Below are 18,807 nucleotides of genomic sequence, written 5' to 3' on the forward strand. Positions count from 1 at the left end.
CAAATTGTTGACTGCTGAAAAAACAAGCAGCGCATAACTTTTTCAGCATTGCATCCACACAGTTTGCACAGATGAAGTCATTTAATTGTGTATCGTGTTTAGGGAAAGAATTGTGTGCTTTGAAGACATTGCTGCACTGCTATATATCGGCCACTAATAATGTTTAATTAGTTGGCCATAATAAGCTTTCCAACAAAGTTTTGTTGTAAAGTTACTCTTTGAGTTCTCTCTGCTCCATTTACCATAATTATGAATCTGTAGTTTTATATGTAGATTGTGCTCACCTGGTTTAGTCATCTTTGATACTGCTTAACGTGGCCTCGACCTTTTACTGCATTTGCTTGGTCTTTTCTTTAAATAAGAAAGCAATAATCTTAAATTACAAGTCCTAGCTGGTCTTTGGTCGTTTATAACATTGCTTTTAAAGGTTTTTTTTTTTAAAGAGATGGTTTATTTAAAGCATTAAAACATAGAACAAAGAAGGCAACTTCACAAAGCTGCATTGGATTTTTGAGCTGTTAGAAACATTGGTTATCTCTGACTCCTGTCATGAAACCTTTCTGTCTGATTACTGATCTTTTGTTTTACTCGCAAAATCTTCTTCTTTGTAAGTAAGGACTTTTCTTTTTTCAAAGTAAGTTTTCAGATGGTCCAAGGCAGATATTTCCCTCGTTTTAATCACAGCCCTGAAGCGCACTGTAATTGTTTGATTATCATATTTGACCTTCAGTGTGCTGACTGGGTTGTTTACATGGTTTTGGGGTTGCCAGAAAAGTAAAGAAGAAAAACACCAAAGATCTGTGTGATACTGTAATTGAGTGTCACATGTCGGTGCATTTGCTGGATCGTGCCTCGAGAAACCGTCCTCACCATTGCTCCCATATGTTACAGTCATGTGAGCATTCTGGCAATCGGCACCACTTAACTTTCCACTTTTCCCTCTTTTATGCTCCTGGCTTCACATCCTGGCAGGCAGCACAACCTTCTCCTTTTTTTCATATATATCCATCCACAGAACATCACAATCTGAGATGCCTGCATCCTGACTTTTCCCCAGGGACGTAACTTGATTGCAATTTTGTATCAGCAATGGAAAGTCTTGTGGGTTTTGTGTTGGTGGCAACTGTTGGCAAGACTCTGCCGACTTGGCACACAAATATTTTAAAAGAAACACAGCCAAGATGCAACACAAGCCAACAGTGTTATTTACTTTAATAGTGTTTTCCCCACTGGTGGAAAACAGATGACAGTAAACAAAAGGGGATTACCAGCAAATTGATAAAACAGTCTTAGGATAATTCATCACGCAACTTTTCTTTTACACAGTGCGCTGTTTCATTCTTCTGTATTTATCAAAAGATGCTGTAAACTAGTCCAAGCTAGTTAGTGGAGTGGAGCATTAGTGCCATCTAGTGTCAAGGGCATATCACCACAAATCCAGGCTTAGAAGAAATGTCTGCTAAGCAGGAATATAGTATCATTTCATGCTAATGTAAGCCCGTATTCATCCATTCACAACTACTTAGATATGTAATAACAGGAAAAGCATGTTGCTGGGGTCATTTTGGCCTGCAGTAAAAAAATAACTCATGCCGATTGATAATAAGCTACAGTAAGTGGACGGAAAACTCAGAACTCGCACATTCGTCCCGACTCTCATGCTCAAAGACAGCATGCTCTCCTCTCCTGAATACGCACCAAACGCACACATAATGCGCGCCTGCGGTCTCTCTGAACCACACCGAACTGGCAAGCCAACAGTATTTTTTTCAGTTGATCGATTGACAAAAGAAAAGGAAAGGTGGTGGAGAGAGGAAGAGACTGAAAAGAGAAAAGGCTAAAAGACACTGGAACCTCGAGGAGCAGGTCAAGACTGTGGAGACTTGGCACACAAATAAGCCACCGTGCATTGCGGCGTATGTGACGCTTTCTAAATGTGATATATATAATTATTAAGGAATTGTAAAAAACGTTGTGTCATTCTAGTTCTGAAACGAGTGTAGCTTAATTGCTTTGTTTGTATAGCTATGTTTGCTCATTCAACCACAGCTATAATGCATCACGAATACTCAGTATTCATACTGACTTATTTATAAGTCCCTTTTTTATCGTTTTATTTTTCATAAAGGTTTCCTCTCAGTTGAGCACTGTACACAAACCTATAGTCGTTTTCCTGTTACATTAAGGGTATGTAACATATCAGCCTGCTGCATTTGATGATAGCTGTGTTATTTGAAAAGTATTTATGAAAACACACTCATATTTTATATATTTTTTGTTTTTTGCACTTGTGGACACAAGTTCATTATTATGTTTTATTAGTTAATTTTAAGAAAACAGAAAACAAAACATAAAGTTAAAGACTGATTGGACTAAAACATTACTGTTTTTTAGCCCTATATTCCCAAGACATCAAAACAATATGGGAATTCCCCAGTAAGTCCGTAGAGAAATTGTGGTATTTGGTACCCCTAATCAAAATGTAGATGAGTTTATTCTTGGTTTGCGTGAACATAGACGGCAGGGATGGGGTCCAATTTCCAGCCTGAATTATAATGTAAGTCGACCCCGACATTAATGCTGAATAAGAACCTGAAGCTGAATGCCAAACAAAGTTCACCTATCAACAGTCATTATTTATTCTTCTAGGTTTCTTTGCCTTGAGCTGATCTTTTTTTGATGCTTGCTTTTTAAAGGCACTGTAATAAACAAGTGCAGACATTTTTCTGTTATTGTTCCCAACAAGTGTGGTGGAATGCCCAGGCTGCTGTTGTCCTGTCAGTGATGTCTTTAACATGGCCTTTTAATGTCAGCTTTGATTATGCATAACAACACCTTCATCTGTCAAAACATGTCAGCCATCAGTAGCATATCTTATTTGTCAGAATGATATGGGGATGACCTTGGCCAGACTGATATGATTAAAGTTATAAAAATAAATGCATTTAATGAGCTCTGGAAATGTCACACTGTGTTAACTGAAATAGTTTATGAACAATACCGATCCTGTCAGTGAGCTCAAGTGGTGCTGAGCTGGTCCGCTTTTGAAGAAGCCGTTTCCTGTTTGTTTACACTTTATACAATAAACACAGTTAATGGTCTAATTCTCATGGTTCTGGGATTGTGTGATAAATTTGTTATTTTGTTACCTTTTATAATTATATTTGTATTTCTCCTTGTATTCATATTTTTCTAATACCCCAAGTGTTTTTTGGCTTTGTCTCCCTCTGTTTTGTATGTGTGGCATTTTGTTTTTCTACTTCCTGTTTTTTTTTTTTCCATTCTTTGCTTTTTCTTGTGTCTCCTAAGGTTTGATTTTGTCCCTTTTATCCCTGGTTTTTGTCAACCTGTGGCTTATTTCCACCTGTGTCTTGTTCTCCACCCTCTATGAATAGTCTTGTCTTCCCTTTGTCGGTCTGTCAGATTGTGCTTCAGGTGTCTTCCACTCCCCTCTCTTGGATCCTTTTGTGATTTCCACTTTTGTTTCCTATTTTGGTTTTTGTACATTTTTAGATTTTTGCAACAGCCAGAGTCACTTTGCCATCCTGCTATGGTTCCTCTCACCACTTACCCTTGGCACCAATGGTTATTTTTGCAAATATAGAAAGAAAATACTGATATGAATTTTCTCAGATTTCCTAACAGAGAATCCAAATGTCGAATTATGAATTAAAAAGTTCCAAATTCTTCTTCTTTAAAGACTCGCAATTTTATTTTAGGGTCTACTTGAATAACTGTATGTCTTACAATGAAAAGGAGGCAAAGACTTTTGAATAATATCAGTAATCGATTATATTAATATTTCTCAAATGTTTAAACGGTTACATTTGGTGTTTAAATGAAACTCTCTTTTAAGACATTGTAGTAATTTAACTTGTCCAAGGATTACATATTTGACTTCGTGAGTTCAAGGTGAGAATGAAAGCTGTAATTTATTTGCTTCATATAAAACCTTTGATGGCATTTATCTGTCTGCTGAACTCATAAAGACAAGACATTGATGGTGGCACATAAAGAGAACCCAGATCAATCAGTCTTGCAAAGCTTGGTGAATTTAAAAAGGATAATTCTTCACTAGCCCTGACATTTGCTTTGAAGCTCATCAAAGTTACGACAGGAAACAGGATTATTAAATCATCCATCATCCATTTAAAGGACTAGAATTTAAAATATATTCAGAGTTCTAACACCATAATGCCATCTACATTTCTAATTAAAATAAAGTTATGTGTTAAAGATTTAACAGGGCTAGAATACGATCTTAATTAAAATCTCTGCAGGATTTACTTACAGACATGTTTGTAATATGCACTTTGTCCACAAGATGCCAGTATAACCAGGTCAAAACAGAACAGAGTTTGTCAGTGCTGACAAATCAAACTCCAGTGCCTCTACCATGGGTGTCAAACTCCAGTCCTTGGGGGCTTTGACTCATATTACAGCAGCTTATGAGTGAGTGAACATGGGGCAATAAAAGTACTTTTAAAAGTACATTTTTCCAAACACTTACATTTACTTCAGTATTTCTTTTTAATTACCTGAGTAGGGTTAGGGGTTGTCACCTCGTTAGAGGTGCAGTCAAGTTCTATAGAGTCTTGCTAATGACCTACTAATTTTATTCAAGTCTGTTGCAGCAGGGGCACATTAAAGTTTCAGGACACCAGCCCTCGAGGACTGGAGTTTGACACCCCTACTCTAAACCATTATCCCTCTGCCATCACACCATGTGTGGGTAAGATGAACACCCCTCAGTTACATTTGTTCCCCACAAATTTAAGTGAAGATTAAGGAAGTCTTGGCTTGTAAAGTTTGAAGTAAAACAATAAAAACAGCTTTTTAAAAAACAAATGAAATATAATGATAGTGATTAGAAAGCTGACAGCTAAGACAAAAAGATTTGAAATACTTAATAGATCCAGTGTCTGAATTGGATTTGCAAAAGGTGAGTGGCATTTATATAGCCCATTTTCCATTTACTGCAAAAGCACAGACTGCTGGAGTCTTAATCTCACAACAAGAAGAAAGAAAGTAACACATGTAGATTTGCAATATAATAATTAACATGGAACAACTGTAATAGTGACCTTTTATAACGATTACAATGGGTAGTCTGATTAGCTCAAAATTCACAGAAAAGCGCCCTTACATCTTATGTTATGGAAAATAAGCACAAAGATCCTCTTAGAATTAGATTATAGAGTACAGATGCAGTAATGATCCAGCAATTGTTCTTACAGCATGTGTAATAGCTGGATATTTGTTTGCTCAAGAATCTGCCATATTAGAGAGAGTAACTAATTTGTTAACCCTTCAGATTTTCACTAAAAGAGCCTTTAAATCATGGATACATTTTTTTAATACCCTAAGTGATTTAATGATGTCAAAAAGGTAAGAAACAATAGTTTATGCACTAACATTATATGAGATCATGGTGCCTTTTCCTTAAAATTGTTTACACTATTTGAATCATGAGGGTGTCTTTGTGTATACCATATGTATAGAGGTCATAAGTACATTTCTGTAATGTATGCGACCATTATCTGAAATTGTTGATGGAAAACAAAGGATTACATTTTCTGTTTCCAGTAGCTTTAAACTGTTAATGCTAAATTCTAAAGATTAATGATGGAGAGTGCATAGTAATCTTACATTATGTAGCATTTAAAGACCACAGGATTGTATACCTAGATTAGAGTTCAGAGTTAGATCTGATGGTATGGTTAACCAATAAGAACAAGATGGAAGGAAAAGGCACAGTACACTGTGAATATTTATTTGTGGCCTAGGGCATAGTTTTATTTTGCAGGCTTTTATTTAAAGATCATTTTATATATTTATGTACTTTTGTGGCTGCACGCAAATAGTTGTTTTGTTTTGTTTTATTTCATTAGAATATACCACAGAAAACAGCCTAAGCATGTTCCTCTTTGTCCACAGCATCTGAGATAATCCGTTCCCGTGTAACTACACATCCATCATCCAGATAAGGGTTTAGTGTCAGCATTGCATAACACAGATGCTATAGTGACCCTATGGCAGACTATCTCATGTCACCAGTGATTTTGCACGTAAACAAAGAGACAGTGGGCACAGCCATGTACACTATAGAGAGCTATCTACATATTTATTCCTCACAATTCTTGCAGCAAGTGCCCAAAGAGCATTTCCCTGTTTTTAAAATGTATAAATCCATCCATGCTCCTTCCTGCTTGCAGGCATGAAAGGATTTACAGAACTACAACTGTCCACTTTTTACATTCTGGTTGTCACTGACAACGGGCAAGACTGAGCGCTTATCTGTGTTCATCTAATGTTTGCATTAAAGTGTAGCTGACCCACAAGATGTTTTACATGTTTCTGTTTAACATGAAATGAGAACATTGCAGAGAATTAGGTCAGATGTCTTCTATAAATCCACAGCCAGGGGAACGAGTTTGGGTGCCTTTAGATTCTTCTTTTTTTTTTTTTTTTTTTGCCAGATTCTTTTGCGAATCAGTGAAGCAAAGGTTCAAAAAAGGAAAAGTAAAAAAAAAAAGATCTGAACAATTTGCAGTTAGGTAAGACTGCATGATTGGGCCACCAAAGACTTTTTTTTTTTTTTTTAGCATCTAATGAATCTTTTGAAGTTCTTTCATGTCCTGGTGGATGCACAAACAACCTCAAGCTCCATAACTTCATTAATGGGCTGTAATCTTTTCCTGTCACTAAAACTATGTCGAGTCAAGCAAATAGCTCCAGTTGGCTTTTTTATTTTGTTGAGTAAGCTTTTACTCCAAAAACCAAGTGCCATGCAAATGCAAATACAAATAAAATGCCCCAAAAAAAGAAAAAAGAAAAAAGAAGAAGCAGAAAAAAAAAAAGAAACCCACACACACATAAAGCACATGCCGCACACACTGAGAGGGCACCTATTTTTGAGCTATGGCAGATGTGGCCATTGGCTGTGATGGTTAATCCAGAATACTGGGTTTGATACAAGGAGATTTAGCCATAACCATGATACGAACATCTGTCAGGCTCCCCTTTCGAGCTCTCTAACCCAGGCAGTACAAAAGCGGAATATTTTTTCTCTTACCATTTTGATGAAGAAGAGGAAAGGCAGTTAATAGTTTCGGAACCTGAGGTAAGTGCACAAGGAATTAATCAATGTAGGATGTTCCATGGCCTAGAAAAAGAGGTGCCTGATTCACTACCGCTTATGTAATATGTTTTCCACAATTCGGATTCTACATGCTTTGTATTTGTGATACATTCAAATTGACAAATGTTCTTTATGTTTTTAACAAATATTATTCAGGCGACAGTAACTACAACTGCATTTCATTAATACATATACTGATAAAAGCAGGTATGACAATGCAGTTACAAGTATACTGGACAAGGTGGAGACATTTAGACATTTCAAAGACAGTATATATATATATATATATATATATATATATATATATATATATATATATATATATATATATATATATATATATGTGTGTGTGTGTGTGTGTGTGTGTGTGTGTGTGTGTGTGTGGTTAAAATAACATTGAATTAATAGTTTATTTAATAGACTGGATAGAAATGTTACTGTTATTATCACTGCATTACTCAGTAGGTGAACCAGTGCTAACTGTTTCAAAGATAATGTAAAATTGTATTCTGATTTGTTTTTTGTTTAGTTGATTTTTTTAAATGAAAAGAGGCTATATGGGGTTGTGTTTTAATTAGTCAACTTGGCTTAAAGGTTATACTTTATAAGTTGACTCAAGTGTTGTTTTGCTCCCATCATGGATGCATTTGATTTCAATATGACATTCATGCTATCATCTTTTACAATTAGCTGAAGATAATAAATGCATATATCATCTGAAATTTGCAACTGCACACTTAAATGCAGATAGTTTGAAGTGTTCAGAAGTGGTTTATTATATTTGAAGTGTTGCAGTGTCAGTGTAATGTAGATGGCACTCTTAACTTTATAAAGTTTAATAAACCTCTGCATTTGATACTCAAATTATCTGAAAATGTGGTCAAGTTCTGTCATTTGACATTTGAATTTTCTTTTATACTTTGCAAAAGCACTTTTAATTCAGGATCATACCCTCACTGCCTGCAGCTTGCAAAGAGCGTAAAATAACATTCCACATTCACAGCATGACATGTTGCCTTGTATAAAAATGAGGGGGAGGGGGGGGAAATGTGAGCATGCCAATGGACATGACGATTTTAGATTGACTGATGAAATGAAATTTTAATGATCCTTGACAGAAATTGGGTCATTGCAGCAGCATACAGCACAGAAGGAAAACAGAACAGATGTTGAAGGCAAAGTAAGTGAGGCAATTAACGATGACATTATTACAGCATTAAAGAAAATGATTCTCAAGATGCAATGTGTCCTAGAAAAATCAATATGATGTATTAATCATCGAAACATTGCTGGCAAAAGGTTCCATTAAATAAGGGAATAACTGTATTAATTACTTGTAAAATACCACATTCAGCGACACATAAGCGATAGGCTAATTATTTTTTAAGGTCACACTCTTGGTGGGCCAGTCATATTTGAAGATAAATTAATGAATAAAAAATGTCAGATTACATTCAATAGTATGTTCTCATGACTTTAAATACACTGTAGTCACCTAAAGCTACTTTTTGTTATCATTGGGTAAATTGGGTCTGCAGCAAATGAATTATATATCCTCAGCAACATTTGTCGAAAAAACACCCCAAAAGAGCCCAAAACGATAAGGGTTTCATAACATTTATAAACAGAGATGGGCAGTAATGTGTTAAAAGTAACGTGTTACAGCAGAGGTTCCCAAAGTGTGGGGCCCGCCCCCTGGGGGGGGTGCAGAGCCATTGCAGGGGGGGCGTGGTATGAAAAGAACATTTTTCTTGTAAAACAAAGGGGGGTCTAGCAAAAAAAGTTTGGGAACCACTGTGTTACAGTAATCCCATTACTTTTTCAAGTAATGAGTAAAGGATTAACATTGCAAAAAAGTAATTAGATTACTGTTACTTTCTCGTAAGCACGCTGCGTTACTGCATTACTAAACCGTGATTTTGTTTGCTTGATGCAATGTGCATAAAGTTAAAAGTTTAAAGCTAATAAAACAAGTTTTAAAAATAGACTATTTAATTTGATTCACATTTATATGATGGACTATGCAGAAAAAATATAATGTTACCTAAATAACTAAGTAATAGAAACTAATTTTGAAACTAAGTAATCAATAAAGTAACAGGATTAATTTCTATAAGAGGTAATCAGTAAGTAGTAACTAATTACTATTTTCAAGTAACTTGACCAACACTTTTCATAACATAGTGAAGAAATACTATATTTAAAGACTAGTCGATGTCTCTCATTCAGACTACAGGTAACTGTAATCTGCTAAAGCAATCACAAGGCGGTTTCTGGTGCAGCACACAGAAACTTTTAAGATTATATATGTTCTACCATATTAGCATGAATGTGACCTCTAGAGTATTTTCAGAAACTGTACATCACACCTTTTTGTCTTAGATATGTTTAATTAAATGTAGACTGTCCAGGTTTCAACTGTCTAGTTATTGAGCTGAGCTGAAGTTGAAGAATTTGGAGGTAGTCTTCCTTCTTCATTATTCTAATCACTTTGTGCAATGAGTAATTTAAATGAATTCCACTGCAAAGAAGACTGATGAAATATCCAGTCAGAATTATGCCAGAAGCTTGTTAATGGCAACCAAAAGCACCTGGCCAAGGTGCAACTTGCTAAGAGACATTTAACCAAATACAAGCGGGAGGTAATATATGCTTCTGACCTTGTATGTATATTTTCGGCCCTATGTGGATTAGAGAAAATTGAAATTAAATCCAGTTATTGTTTTTTTTTCAGTGCAGCAATATGTGAATTATAACACATTATCATAGCGTATTCGTAAATGCTGCAGTGTCCATGCAGTGCAGATATTTCAACGTTTGCATGCAGCAGAGATAATTGCACATACAGTTATTATGTTGCAATAATTATATTACATTAAAGCAGTGTCTGTAATTCATCAGCACCTGTCTGCCTTTATTTCTTTATAAAGTTTCCTTTATAAAGTTCGCGGATGACACCACAGTGGTTGGACTCATCTCAAGGGGGGATGAGTCGGACTACAGAGATGAGGTCAACAGACTGACTGAGTGGTGTTCAGTTAACAACCTCCAACTGAACACCACGAAAACTAAAGAACTTATCTTGGACTTCAGGAAGGGCAGAGCAGACCCGGCCCCACTTTACATTCACGGGAGCTGTGTGGAGAGGGTACACTCCATGAGGTTTCTGGGCGTGCAGATATCTGATGACCTCTCCTGGACTGCAAATACTACAGCGGTGGTTAAAAAGGCCCAGCAGCGTCTCCACTTTCTGAGAGTGCTCAGGAGGAACAACCTGGAGGAGAGGCTGCTGGTGACATTTTACAGAGCCACCATAGAGAGCATCCTAACGTACGGCATAACAACATGGTATGCAGGGTGCTCAGCTGCAGACAGGAAAGTACTGCAGAGGGTCATCAACACAGCCCAGAAGATCACTGGCTGCTCTCTGCCCAGCCTGGAGGTCACTGCAAACTCTCGGTACCTCAGCAGAGCTGGCAATATCATCAAGGACCACTCTCACCCCAGCAACCAACTGTTTGAACTATTACCGTCAGGCCGACGGTACAGGTCACATAAAACCAGGAATCAAATCAAATCACAAATCAAATCACTTTTTATTGTCACATCACATGTGCAGGCACACTGGCACAGCACATGTGAGTGAAATTCTTGTGTGCGAGCCCCACAAGCAACAGAGATGTGCAAACACAACAACACAAACGAGCAAAATACAAGAATGGCCAACCTGAAACTAATAAATATATGTACAATATATAATAGTGTATGCATTTCTGGATGTGTATACTAAATATTTTCCTACGTGTGTGTGTGTGTGTGTGTGTATACACATTTTTACAAATTAAATAGTAAAAAAATAAAATAAAATAATAATAATAATAATAATAATAAAATATATAAAATATACAGAGTTGAATATGTGCAAAACAAGTGGCACTTATATACAGTGTGGAGTGCATAATGTTGAAGTTCCAGTAGTGAAGCTGAGGTGTCTATGACGTGTTCAGCAGTCTGATGGCCTGATGGAAAAAGCTGTCTCTCAGTCTGCTGGTACGGGACCGGATGCTGCAGAACCTCCTTCCTGATGGAAGCAGTCTGAACAGTTTATGGCTGGGGTGACTGGAGTCCTTGATGATCCTCCCCGCTTTCCTCAGGCACCGCTTCCTGTAGATGTCTTGGAGGGAGGGAAGCTCACCTCCAATTATCTGTTCAGAGCACCGCACTACTCGCTGGAGAGCTTTGCAGTTGTAGGCGGTGCTGTTGCCATACCAGGTGGTGATGCATCCAGTGAGGATGCTCTCAATGGCACAGTGATAGAAGGTCCTGAGGATGCGGGGGCTCATGCCGAATCTTTTCAGTCTCCTGAGAAAGAAGAGGCGCTGCTGGGCCTTCTTCACTGTTTTGTTTGTGTGTACTGACCACGTAAGATCCTCAGCCAGGTGTACGCCAAGGAACCGGAAGCTGCTCACTCTCTCCACAGCAGCGCCGTTGATGGTGATGGGGGTGTGTACTTCTCTGCACCTCCGGAAGTCCACTATCAACTCCTTTGTCTTTGCGACGTTGAGGGTGAGATGGTTGTCTTGACACCAGTGGGTCAGGGCGCTGACCTCCTCCCTGTAAGCCGTCTCATCACCGTTGGTGATAAGACCCACCACTGTAGTGTCGTCCGCAAACTTCACAATGATGTTGGAGCTGTTAGTGGCTGTGCAGTCGTAGGTGTAGCGTGAGTACAGGAGAGGGCTCAGTACACACCCCTGTGGAGCACCAGTGTTCAGTGTGACGGGGGATGAGGTGATGCTGCCCAGTCTGACCACCTGGCGTCTGTCAGACAGGAAGCTAAGGATCCAGCTGCAGAGGGAGCTGCTCAGTCCTAGATCCTGCAGTTTCCTGTCCAGCTTCGAGGGAACGATGGTATTGAATGCTGAGCTGTAATCTACAAACAGCATCCTCACATACGTGTCTCTCTTCTCCAGGTGTGACAGGGCAGTGTGTAGTGTCAGGGCTATGGCATCATCAGTGGACCTGTTGTGGCGGTATGCAAACTGTAGAGGGTCCAGTGAGTCGGGTAGTGCAGAGCAGATGAAGTCCCTGACCAGCTTCTCGAAGCATTTGCTTACGATGGGGGTCAGGGCTACAGGTCGCCAGTCGTTCAATGAGGAGATGGTGGAGGATTTGGGTACAGGGACGATGGTGGCCATTTTGAAGCAGGCTGGGACTACAGACAGAGAGAGGGAAAGGTTGAAGATGTGCGTGAACACTCCAGCCAGCTGAGCCGCGCATGACCTGAGGACGCGGCCGGGAATCCCGTCCGGACCAGTAGCTTTGCGTGCGTTCACCTTCCTGAAGCACTTCCGCACATCGTCCTCAGACACAGTGTGCGCACTGACGTCATCCGCGGTGCGCACACTGTCCGGTCTCATGGTGTTCGCTGTGTCGAATCTAGCGTAGAATACGTTTAGATCCTCACACAGAGAGGCCGTGGTCTGCGGTGTGCTGGTTTTCCCTCTAAAGTCTGTGATCGTGTTTAGTCCCTGCCACATACTCCGAGGGTTGTCAAACTGTTGTTCCACCCTGTCCCTGTACTCACGTTTGGCTGCTTTGATCGTCTTCCGGAGTTGGTAATGTGCGTGTTTGTAGTCCGATGTGTTCGCGGAGGCAAAGGCGGTGTTCCGTGCCGCCAGTGCCGCGCGAACATCTCCGTTAATCCAGGGTTTTTGATTTGGGAAGGATTTGACTGTTCTGGATGGGACGACATCTTCCACGCATTTCCTGATAAATCCACAGACTGAGTCTGTGTATTCATCAATGTCTCTGGCGGCCACGTGAAACATTTCCCAGTCCGCGTGATCAAAACAGTCCCGCAGCGCAGACTCCGATTGGTCCGTCCAACAGTGCACCGCCCTCTGGGTTGGAGCTTCCTGTTTCAGCTTCTGCCTGTAGGCGGGCAGGAGCAGGATGGAGCAGTGATCTGATTGGCCGAATGGGGCGCGGGGGAGGGCTTTGTACGCATCCCGGAAAGAGGTGTAACAGTGGTCGAGTTGCCGGTTTCCACGTGTGTTGAAAAGGATGTGTTGATGGAGTTTTGGTGAGACTTTCTTCAGGTTTCCCTTATTAAAGTCTCCAGCTGTGATAAACGCTGCCTCTGGGTGTGCGGTTTCCTCGCTGCTGATCGCGCTGTACAGTTCCCTGAGTGCACGGTCAGTGTCGGCTTGTGGGGGAATGTAAATGTAAGGACAAACAGATTCAGGGATAGCTTCAGGGATAGCTTCTTTCCCAGAGCTATCACCGTAGTAAATAAGCACAAAAACAATTGAACCTATTCCATACCGTTACTGTCATTATATTATGCTGCTATTCATACTGTCATTATATTAATGCTGCTATCCTGTATATTATGGAACGCCAGGACTGCCATAATGAATTAATTAAATACACCATTAAATAATTAATTAAATGTGGCAATAATTAATTAAAATTGGAATTAATTAATTAAATAAATAGTTATGACACATGTAATTAATTAATTATTTATGTATTTCACATTTTAATTAATTATTGACACATTTAATTAATTATTTAATGATATATTTATTTATTTCATTTTGGCAGTCCTGACGCCTGGCTCTCATCATGAAATAATTTTATCTGTCAGCCTCACCCATCAAACTCAGGAGGCGGGGTTAACGCTGCCCATGCAGCTTCTCTAACATTTGATTGGTTGCCGTGCAAAGTAAGTCAAAACAGGTCGATCCTAGATAATCGATTGCTTGTGTAGACTTGGGGCAGCCAGGTATCCCAGAATGCAGATCAAATCACAGGCAGCAATGGTGGTGGTGTAGTTTTAAAATACCCCGTTTTTCTGTCACCAGCTACACTTTTAACAGTGTTTTAGCCGCGAATGTCGCGCCGTATGTCTGGTCAGGTTGTCAACATAGAATATGTTTGCAAAAGTGCTCAGATGTTTTCAGAGATTTCACTAGCTCTGCTAACAATTAGCATGCAGAGTGCACCGAGGGGGTTACGTTAACCGGTTTGTTTACATATTCCACTCTCCGTGTTCCACATGTTGCATTCGCAGATTCTCATTTTCACCGAACGATCGTCTCTTTCCGCCTGGTCTTGTGTCTCTGTGCTTCTGTAACATAAAGAACGAGCTGACATTTTTCTCACGAAACCAGCGATCAGCTCAACAGACCCTCAGTTTACCTGCATGCATCCTCCTCCTCATCTGTCAGCTGTTTAACACCTGCTGCTAATTCAAGAAACACGCCTACGTTACCTGGTGATAGTCACAGTTTAACTGGGCAGCCGGTGCTCGATATAAAGCAATGTCAGCGCATTTTTCTGCACAAGATAAGTAAATATAGTGTTTTCCCCGAGCGCAGAGCTGCTGGAGCTTGTTTCCTTACAGAGCACTTTATAGGCGAACAGCTTCATCAGCGGCTGATGTCCAATCACCGGCACACAGCTTTCAAACCTCAGCTGAGTTTTAGCTCTCAGTGGTTAAACGCTGGACTTCATTCACTCAGGTTCTGTCTGTCGGGTCACGTTTACTTCGCTGTTTTGTTTACAACTGAGCAAATCGGTTTGGCTGAGGTTAAAGTTACGTTTCATAACTGCATAGTTTCACAGACGTTTAATGGTTCACTGGCACATGTGTTAGACTGAACTATCATCTAAATATCATCTGTTTTTTAATAGTTATTCAACTGTATTCTAAGCACCAGCTGTCTGTTAGAATGTGATTTTTTTTCTCTCTCTGTTGGCAGAGGTATAAAAATGCGCAGGAAAATCTGACGTGCATGGCGAACTTCACCGACGATATTTAGGGAGGAATAAACACACATCAAACATAAATGAACCATTTGCCTGTCTCCATAATTGAGAGCATTTTCTCTTCTTATGTCAACTCTCTCTCTCTCTTTTTTTTTTTTTTGCTTTTTCGGTCATGTTATGTTTACCTGTCAAAGGCTTGTTACAAACTATGAAACACATTGTGCAGACTTCTGGATGTTAGAAGAAAACTAATACTGCTCATGAATGAGACTAAAGGCAGGAAGGTGTCCTTTAAAACTAAACATGTTAATAGGACCTCCCTGTTTATATCATACTTTATGATATAGCACGTGTATTTCAGTAATAGCTGAGGCCACTATACGTGCTGGCCTCATATCAAATGTGAAGGCAGACTGAGTCTATGTTTGACGTTTTTTATATCTAATCTTCCTTTTCAAACATTTAAACAGCAGCGAGTCTGCAGCTGAGGGAATACAAACTCAAATTGTCGGAACAGGTTTGCTCGTTTCTTGGATTCATTTGGTGATTTATTAAATCTATAACTGTTATTCTAATCTGCTGCTGAGTCTCTTACACTTTTCTTTATGCTGTATATTTTCATGTCTCTGGAATAGTTGGAAGTTAGATAGTCAGGTGGGAAACTTTGTGTTAACTCATGGAGCTGAGGATATCGTGGATATCGTGGACATGCTGACCTCGCTGCGTGGTGTACAGAGCGAGGTCAGCATGATTAATATTCACAATAAAAATATTAGCCGAACATCATGAAGTCTGTATGTGTTTCATAGTGTCGAACAACCTTTGTACAGTTAAAGCCAGCAGTTACTACATGACAGAAACACCAACGTTATCTTTTTTATGCGTTTATACACAGGTCACGCTGATTACTGAACAAAAACCCAAAGATCAGATGTTAAACAGATTTATTTGCTCTCTCTCCTCCTTAAACATGTTTTTAATGTTAGTTATAATTCAGAATTGGCGACTGAAACACGTAGGACACATAAGAACATCAGGAAATAAAACACCGATAAATATAACCTCAGTAAAAGAAGTCAGCGGGGGTTACTACAGCTGTGTACCGGGGCCTGCGCTTTGTCGGTGGGATTGCTTGCGAGGCGAGCGGGTCTATCCCACGCTTTGCCGTGAGACTGGGCAGACATCTCCGAAATCATCGAAACACTTTTGCAAAGAGGCTGTATCTTGACAAACCGACCAGACACATGAAGATTAAACCGCTACATTCTCGGCTAAAAAAATATTAAAACGGTATTTGGTAACACACAAACAGGGTTTTTCAAAGCTCAGTTCTGTTAGCTTCCACATGCCGGTTGTTGTGTGCTAGAAACAATGGCCACCAGGCCAAAGCAATGGTTTTGACTCGATCAGCGTTAACCCCGCCCCCTGAGTTTGATGGGTGAGGCTGACAGATAAAATTATTTCATGATGAGAGCCAGGCGCCAGGACTGCCAAAATGAAATAAATAAATATATCATTAAATAGTTAATTAAATGTGTCAATAATTAATTAAATGTGTCAATAATTAATTAAAATGTGAAATACATAAATAATTAATTAAATGTGTCAATAATTAATTAATTAAATGTGTCAATAATTAATTAAAATGTGAAATACATAAATAATTAATTAAATGTGTCAATAATTAATTAATTACATGTGTCATAACTATTTATTTAATTAATTAATTCCAATTTTAATTAATTATTGCCACATTTAATTAATTATTTAATGGTGTATTTAATTAATTCATTATGGCAGTCCTGGCGTTCCATAGTATATATTGTACATACTATTGTTTGAGTACTTACGATTGTTTTGTTTTTTTGTACTTTTTATATTTTACATTTATATTTATTATTGAAACTTGCACCAAGGGAGTGGCACTCCAATTTCGTTGTACTCTGTACAATGACAATAAAGGCTATTCTATTCTATTCTATTTCCTGATAAGTCCATGTAGCAAACCCTACAAAGTCATTGTGGAGAAGATGACAGCCCATACACAGCAATGGTAATGGTACAGACTGTGTAAATATATACCATATTGGCATGTTAGCATTACCAAGGCACAGCAGCACTTCGAAACAGCTTTGCAATTCTGAAACAAGCTATGTTTCTTTTTTTTCTTTTTTTATTGCATCAGCAGAAGCTTTTTTTTTTTCAACAACCGAACCATCAATTCTGATATCAGACTAATGACACTGCTGAAACGATGCAGCCTCATCAACACATATAGCTGCTCTGTAAGCAGTGAGTAATTTCAGCTTATTACCCCTGGTACACCGACCCAACTGCCAGCTCATGTTTTAGCCCTGCACTGAATATCTGATTTAGTTTTAATTGGTTTGGAGACCAACAGACGAAGGGCAAACTACAATCTTTTTTTGTGTGCTTCTTTGCAACAGGATTAAAGGTAAACATGCATAATCCAGTGTAATTCTCTAGACTGACTGAGTGACCTTACAGTCACATTCAATATCAGTAAATCATTTTTGCCAGAAAGCAACATCCATGCAATAAATTATTCAGTAATCCAAGTTGATGACTGAGATGCAGAAGTCCTCCCCCTCACGTGTCACCCTAGTTTATTAATCAGCAGATGCTTGAATTTTATTTTAGCACTAAACTCAGGGCTCAACAAGAAACAACAATGTTATTGTATATCCTGCCTTGTTATGATCAGCTCTCGTGTTTTCTGGTACTGATGTGCTTTTTTTCTTTTCTTTTTTCTTCTTCTTGCTTTTGAACAAAGGCAGAAAATCCTTGACTGACCTGAAGACATTTAGTCGAATGGCAAGCGTGTAACATAAAGAAAAACACAGGAATCTCCAGTAAGCACTATCTCAATACATGTATGTGTATATATGTAGCTATGACATCACATTAAAATTGGAATAACTTTGTGGAAACATCAATCATATATATATATATATATATATATATATATATATATATATATATATATATATATATATATATATATATATATATATATATATATATAAATAATTTAAAAAAATTAATCAACAGATTCTGTTTAAAAAGAAAGAAAAAAACCTTAGTTTTGCTTTTGTAAATGTTTGTGTTGTAGTCAATGATTTAGGCCCTTATAAAAGTTGTACAATAAAGACATAGTATACGCTTACTGAAATTGGAAGTGGTAAGTTACTCAAAGCACTTCAGAGTAATCAGCCTCTCTCCTTTCTCTCAGCCGCAACATACACTGAACCTTTAGATAACATGCTCCCCACTTGAGAGTGGGGAAGAGCAGTTTAAACTTTACTCCATGATTTGATTGAATGCAGTACCCTGCACTGACATTTACCCTTTACTTGTAAGCCAGCAGCAATTTGTACTATCAAAGCTGGATTCAAAGCTGCACCTTTTGCTGCTGTTTTCTTGATCCAAGTAGCTATCTGCATTGTCTGGGGAAAAATATAAACAACATTTAAATTCAATATTTTGATGGAATAAATTTATAAATTGGGCTGGATTGTATTGGTAAGTGTGCATTCAGTCAGTGTTATTATAGACACACGCTCCTCAATCCCAGGGTCTCAATCCTTGTAACCTTATGCCTTGCTGATGTCAGAACTCGGAGTTTGCCTGTTATTTTTTTCTCAGAACTGCAAACACAGCACATGGTCAGTGTGGCTGACAAGTAGAAACAAGTAGACTTTAAACTTCTGTCTCAATTCTGAATCCAGCCAATCCCAGTTCTCTTAAACCAGACACACTCTGGACAGGTTATTACAGGACTGCTCTCAAGTCACTTTATTTTATAGATAGCACAACCAGGTGCAATATATGACTTCATTCAATGAGAGTCTGATCTCGTCTCACCCCTC

The sequence above is a fragment of the Copadichromis virginalis genome, linkage group LG5 (assembly GCF_057382275.1).
Source record: "Copadichromis virginalis isolate Kocher_CV1m ecotype Utaka linkage group LG5, C_Virginalis_male_GT1.1, whole genome shotgun sequence".
NCBI classification, from domain to species: domain Eukaryota; kingdom Metazoa; phylum Chordata; class Actinopteri; order Cichliformes; family Cichlidae; genus Copadichromis; species Copadichromis virginalis.